Source organism: Acinonyx jubatus, chromosome B1 (genome assembly GCF_027475565.1).
Source record: "Acinonyx jubatus isolate Ajub_Pintada_27869175 chromosome B1, VMU_Ajub_asm_v1.0, whole genome shotgun sequence".
In the NCBI taxonomy this organism is placed as follows: Eukaryota; Metazoa; Chordata; class Mammalia; order Carnivora; family Felidae; genus Acinonyx; species Acinonyx jubatus.
The window spans coordinates 58,027,369-58,034,591 of NC_069382.1; the positions used below are offsets into that span (position 1 = coordinate 58,027,369).

Here is a 7,223-nt window from a genome sequence, read left to right on the forward strand (position 1 = left end):
TGACCAGATATGGAACAATTTAAAAAACTTTAAAGGTGTATTGAGAAAAACTAGGTTTTTTTTTTTAAACTACACTTGTCATTACCAAAAAGAGACATCTTTGGGTAAAAATAATCAAACCCCCATGCTGCATAGATAGTGCAGATAGTTCTATTTATGTAGTCAAGGGCAAAAAGCAAGCACTTAAGATCTTCAGCTCCAACCTTGCATTTACTTCTTATTGCTGGAATTTCATATTCATTTATTCTTGTTAGGTGAGTAAACCAGATGATAGTATAGATGATAAGCAGGTACTTACTCAGCCCTGATCTGCTCAACTTTGGGAGTCGATGAATTCTCAGCTTCTGGATTGACTGCTATTGTCTCTTTGCCATGGTGTGGTTTAGAGTTTTCTGGGTGTCTGCCTATGTTGAGGTGGCTGCTGGCATAGGGTCTTATCTTGATTTTCATTATCTTCTTCAAAGCCATCCTCTCTAGGCTATCTTTGGGGAAGATAACTCCTGCAGAATCATGGTATATAACCCTGATACATATTCTGTCTTGCTGGTCTACCTTACTTTCCTGAACCTGGCTTGTCAGCTTCCTCTACCACTTCTCCCTGCACAGAAGGGTTCGAAGACAGTGGTTGATGCCAATAGGGTCCTCCCCCCACCCCCCCGTAACTCTTGTTAGTCTGGGACTTCTGCAGGAAATTGTGTGGAAGACTCCCTGGATGGATAGCATCGATAGTGGTTACCAACCAAAGCATATTTTCAGCCTTGAACTGGAGCTCTACCAGGGCCTGTGACATTTGCTGCCTCTGTACCCTTTCCTTGTCCTTCAACAATATCATATTCCACAGCCTCTCCATCTCCTATACTGTGAAGGTACTTCCTGGCATTATTCTTGTTCATAGCAGTCTTGTGTACAAATACATCTTCCTTGGTGTCATTCCTTTTGATGAAACTATATCCACTTCTTTGTTTGTTTGTTTGTTTCTTTCTTTCTTTCTTTCTTTTGTTTTTATTTTTAATTTCAGTTAGTTAACATACAGTGCAATATTAGTTTCAGGGGTAGAATTTAGTGGATTCAGTAATTCTGTACATCACCCAGTGCTCATCATGACAAGCACACTTCTTAATCCCCATCATCTATTTCACCCACTCCCACCCCCACCTCCCCTCTGGTAGCTATCAGTTTGTTCTCTACAGTTAAGAGTCTATATCTTAGTTTACCTCTCTCACCCCCCCCCCTTCTTTGCTCATTTGTTTTTTTCCTTAAATTCCACATATGAGTGAAATCATATGGTATTTATCTTTTTCTGACTTTTTGCTTAGCATAATACTCTCTAGCTCCAACTATGTCATCACAATGGCAAAATGTCATTGTTTTTACAGCTAAATGGTATTCCATTGCATAAATGTGTCACATCTTCTTTATCTGTTTCTTACATTGAACCATTTTACTGTTCCCCAAACCTTTGTTGCGATGACCTTGCCCCCACAGGCATGTACCACCCATGTGAGGTCACCTGGGCACACTCCCTACATCCTGGCTGCTGCCAGTGGAGCCCAGCTTGGTGTCAGCAGTGCCGAGGGCAGGTGGCTGCTGGGTCCCAGCCTCACCACTCACAGTTGCAGTGATGGTGACTGGGGCAGCTGTGACCGCTGAGGTTCCCCCCAGCATGTGATGGTAACTAGGCCCACAGCAACTCATAGTTCTTCAGTTCTTTTTTTTTTTTTTTTTTCATTTTATTTTACTGTTCCCTCCTCCTCAAGCTTCAGGCACACTGGCCCAATGTTCATTTCTAGAATAGTTTCCATCTCAGATGATTGCATAGTCAGGTTCCATACCTCTTTTCTCCACACTAACCCCAGCCCTGTTGTCTTCTTTATTCGATTAACTCTTTCTCACTCTTTCTTACCAAGACGAATTGAAATGTTACTTCTTTAGGAAATTTCTCTTGCTTCTCCAGGCTATGTTACCCCCATTGTACATTTCTATTTCCCTCTGCCCCACTTGCGCTTTTCTTTCATAACGTTTGTCACAACCGTAAATACTTGTTCAACGTCTACCTTCCCCGCTGGACTATAAACTTTATAAAAGGAATAACTTTTGTTCACCACTATTTCTTGAGGCCCTAACACAGTGAAGGGAACACAGTGATGGAATGTCTTCTGACTGTGTATTGGTGGGTGTGTGTCTCCAGTGGGCCATGATCAGGTATTGCCCTGGGAAACAGATCTTTCCCTAGTGCTTGGAAAATATTGTGTAAATAAATAGATTTTTCCCAACTTAACTTTTTCTGTGATTATTATTTTAAAACTTTGGCTTGAATCCTCAGAAATACCTGTGTAATCCCCCAAATTAACAAAGAACTACTAATGAAATGTTAATAGAAAATTTGAAAATAGTTAATCACACATAGTTTTAGAGTTAGCCTTCCCCTCATTTATGTGGGCCTGTGTTTATGCTATATTTTTAAAATATTAAATATGTATAATGTGTGAAATACATTTTCTGCTACTAAGAATATTCTTAGATTATGTAATACTCAGGAAACAGCAGATGTTGGCAAGGATGTGGAGAAAGGGAAACACTTTTGCACTGCTGGTGGGAATGCAAACTGGTGCAGCTGCTCTGGAAAACAGTATGGAGGTTCCTCGAAAAATTAAAAATAGAGCTACCCTATAATCCAGTAGTTTCACTACTAGGTATTTATCCAAAGGATACAAAAATGATGATTCAAAGGGATACATGGACCCCAATGTTTATAGCAGCGCTATCAACAAGAGCCAAATTATGGAAAAAGCCCAAATGTCCATTGACTGATGAATGGATAAAGAAGGTGTGGTGTGTATATAGAAAATGGAATATTACTTTGTGATCAAAAAGAATGAAATCTTACCATTTGAAATAATGTGGATAGGACTAGAGTGTATTATGCTAAGTGAAATGAGTCAGAGAAAGACAAATGTATGATTTCACTCATATGTGGAATTTAAAGAACACAACAGATGAACATAGAGGAAGAGAAAGAAAAAGAAGATAAAAACAGAGAAGGAAGCAAACCATAAGAAGCTCTTTTTTTAATTTATTAATTTTTAAAAATTTATATCCAAGTTAGTTAGCATATAGTGCAATCATGATTTCAGTAAATCCAATGATTCATCACCTGTATATAACACCCAGTGCTTACTCAGCAAGTGTCTTCCTTAATGCCCCTTGCCCAATTAGCCCATCCCCCCACCCAACACCCCTCCAGCAACTCTCAGTTTGTTCTCCATATTTATGAGTCTCTTCTGTTTTGTTCCCCTCCCTGTTTTTATATTATTTTTGTTTCCCTTCCCTTATGTTCATCTGTTTTGTATCTTAAATCCCACATATGAGTGAAATCATGTGATATTTATCTTTCTCTGACAGACTCATTTCACTTAGCATAGTACACTCTAGTTCCATCCACGTTCTTGCAAATGGCAAGTTATCACTCTTTTTGATTGCAAGTAATATTCCATTGTGTGTGTGTGTGTGTGTATGTGTGTGTGTGGCATCTCTTGTTTCCCGAGTTATTCATTACATAATCTAAGAATATCTTAGTAGTAGAAAATGTGTTTCACACATTATACATATTTAATATTTTAAAAATATACCATAAACAGAGGCCCACATAAATGAGGGGAAGGCTTACTCTAAAGCTATGTGTGATTAGCATATATATATATATATATCCACCACACGTTCTTTATCCATTCATCAGTTGATGAACATAATGCTGACATAAACGTGGGGATGCATGTGTCCCTGTGAAACAGCACTCCTGTATGCTTTGAATAAATATCTAGTAGTGCAATTGCTGAGTCGTAGGGTAGTTCTATCTTTAATTTTTTGAGGAACCTCCATACTGCTTTCCAGAGTGGCTGCACCAGTTTGCATTCCCATCAGCAGTGCAAAAGTGTTCCCCTTTCTCCACATCCTCACCAACATCTGTTGTTGCCTGAGTTGTTAATGTGAGCCATCTGACAGGTGTGAAGTGATCTCTCATTGTGGTTTTGATTTGTATTTCCCTGATGATGAGTGATGTTGAACATCTTTTCATGTGTCTGTTAGCCATCTGGATGTCTTCTTTGGAAAAGTGTCTATTCATGTCTTTTGCCCATTTCTTCACTAGATTATTATTTTTTGGGTATTGAGTTTGATAAGTTCTTTATAGATTTTGGATACTAACCTTTTATCTGATATACCATTTGCAAATATCTTTTCCTATTGTATTGGTTAACTTTTCGTTTTGCTGATTGTTTCCTTTGCTGTGCAGAAGTTTTTATTTTGATGAGGTCCTGATAGTTCATTTTTGCTTTTGTTTCCCTTGCCTCCAGAGACATTTTGAATAAGAAGTTGCTGCAAGCAAGATCAAAGAGGTTTTTGCCTGCTTTCTCCTCGAGGATTTTGATGGCTTCCTGTCTTACATTGAGGTCTTTCATCCATTTTGAGTTTATTTTTGTGTATGGTGTAAGAAAGTGGGCCAGGTTCATTTTTCTACATGTCGCTGTCCAGTTTTCCCAGCACCACTTGCTGAAGAGACTGTCTTTAACCATTGGATATTCTTTCTTGCTTTGTCAAAGATTAGTTGGCCATATGTTTGTGGGTCCATTTCTGGGTTCTCTATTCTGTTCCACTGATCCAAGTGTCTGCTCTTGTGCCAGTTCCATACTGTCTTGATGATTACAGCTTTGTAGTATAGCTTGAAGTCTGAGATTGTGATGCCTCCTGCTTTGGTTTTCTTTTTCAAGATTACTTTGGTTATTCGGGGTCTTTTCTCGTTCCATACAAATTTTAGGATTATTTGTTCTAGCTCTGTGAAGAATACTGGCATTACTTTGATAGGGATTGCATTGAATATGTAGATTGCTTTGGGTAGTATCAACATTTTAACAATATTTGTTCTTCCTATCCAGGAACATGGAATCTTTTTCCATTTTTTTGGTGTCTTCTTCAATTTCTTACATAAGCTTTCTATAGTTTTCAGTGTATAGATTTTTCACCTCTTTGGTTAGATTTATTCCTAGGTATTTTATGGCTTTTGGTGTGACTGTAAATGGGATCGATTCCTTGATTTCTCTTTCTGTCACTTTATTGTTGGTGTATAGGAATGCAACCGATTTCTGTGCATTGATTTTATATCCTGCAACATTGCTGAATTCATGAATCAATTATAGCAGTTTTTTGGTAGAATCTTTTGGGTTTTCCATATACAGTATCATGTCATCTGTGAAGAGTGAAAGTTTGACCTTCTCCTGGCCGATTTGGATGCCTGAGGAGAGGATATTTTTAAAGATTATTTATTTATTTTTGAGAGAGATGTGAGGGGTGGGGACAAAGAGAGAGGAGAGAGAAAATCCCAAGCAGGTTCTGTGCTGTCAGTCCAGAGCCTGATGCAGGCTTGATCTTATGAACTGTGAAATCATGACCTGAGCCAAAACCAAGAGTTGGATGCTTAACCAGCTGAGCCACCCAGGTGCCCCAGCACCTATCTACTTTTGTTTGATTCCCTACTTTATCATAGCTTCACAACAGCTCCCAAAGTTGTATATTAGTGCAACTTATGCCACAAAGGAAAAGGAGGATGTGATAGATACTAACAGGGAACCACATTTTATAATGTATTTTAGTAGCATTCTGAGGACTGGAATTAGAAACATATTTGAGGATAATTCTTTTTAAGTAAAAAAACTTATGAGTTGAGCTCTCAGGTAACAAATATTTTTAAAATATTTTTTTATCCAGTGATTTGAAAGAAATGAAAGGGGTGGAAGTTAGAAGCCAGAAATGTGATAGATGTATTTTGTCTAAGGTACAAGAAGTACTAGATATCAGAAGAAAAACACAAGCTGAAGAAAAGAATGCTTTTTAGTCTTAGAAACCAGAAGAATGATGTAACACGAGACTCTTAATGGTGATGACTAAGCCATGACTCTCAATGCATATGCCCAGAGAGCCCACTGACGGAAAGAACTAGTAATTATTAGTAATTTTGAAGTGACAGCATTGTTCTATATGCTTTATTTAAGATTGACTCATCTCATGCTTGTGAATGACCTCATGTGTATGTTATTTTTCCCATTTTTCAAATATAATTTAACCTGGAGACTTTAATAACTTACTCAAGATCACTCAGTTGTTGGTACAGCCAGAATAGTCTAACTGTAGTTAAACATGATGTTATATTGCCAATCTCATATTTATTTTTAGAGTCTTGCCTAAAATAGCAGACTAAGACTTCACTTTGACTGAAAAATATTCATGTTTTAGTTTGTCACATTCTAAGCAAATTCTTTTCAACAGATTTACTCGATTTCTGTTTTGCAGAATGGAAAAAGGATACTTTATATAGTTTTGGTTAAGAATCATCTACGTTAGGGGCACTTGGGTGGCTCAGTCGGTTGAGCGTCTGACTTTGACTCAGGTCATGACCTCACAGTCCATGAGTTCGAGCCCCGCGTTGGGCTCTGTGTTGACAGCTCAGAGCCTGGAGCCTGCTTCAGATTCTGTGTCTCCCTCTCTCTCTGCCCATCCCCTGCTCATGCTCTGTCTCTCTCTGTCTCAAAAATAAGTAAAAACATTTAAAAAATTTTAAGAATCATCTACGTTATACTCATTTATTTTAAATTAATATAGTCTAGGAGTAAGCTTAATAAATTAGCTGAATAAATTAATATGTCAGTTTTCAAAATAAGAAAATGAATTCTGGCCTATTTTTCCCCATTCATAAGTTATGGAGGAACATGTAAATATTTGCTCCTTAATGCCGTAACTTAAAAAAATTATGAGTACTTCTTCCCAGAGGGGACTGATTATTACTCCTTATAGTATTGGTACCTGTTTCACTTTTTAAAATAATTCATATATCTCACCTCAGATATCATGACTTCCTTTTCCATTTCTCCACATATTATATGCTACATGCTGTTCTGAGACCCACTACTGCTTAATTGGAACAAAACATTTCTAGATTTCATGGGGCATTGGTTTTAGTTACTTAAAGGAGAGAAAAACACAGTAGTCTGTTAAGGAGACTAAATGATGTACATTTTACATTTAAGACAAGTGATCATTTGTTTTTCCTGTCTAGGATCAGGAGCAAGATAAAGATGATTACTTTCAATCAACATAGTACTGAAAGTCCTACTCAGGGAAATTAGGGAAGAAAAATAAATAAAAGTCATCTAGCTTGGAAAGGAAGAAGTAAA

At 37.6% G+C, this 7,223-nt stretch overlaps 1 pseudogene; it reads right to left on the minus strand.

Moving 5' to 3' along the window:
- Positions 1–294: 294 nt before the first annotated feature.
- On the minus strand, positions 295–1,837 carry LOC113601292 (Y-box-binding protein 1-like; annotated as a pseudogene).
- Between the last annotated feature and the right edge of the window lie 5,386 nt (positions 1,838–7,223).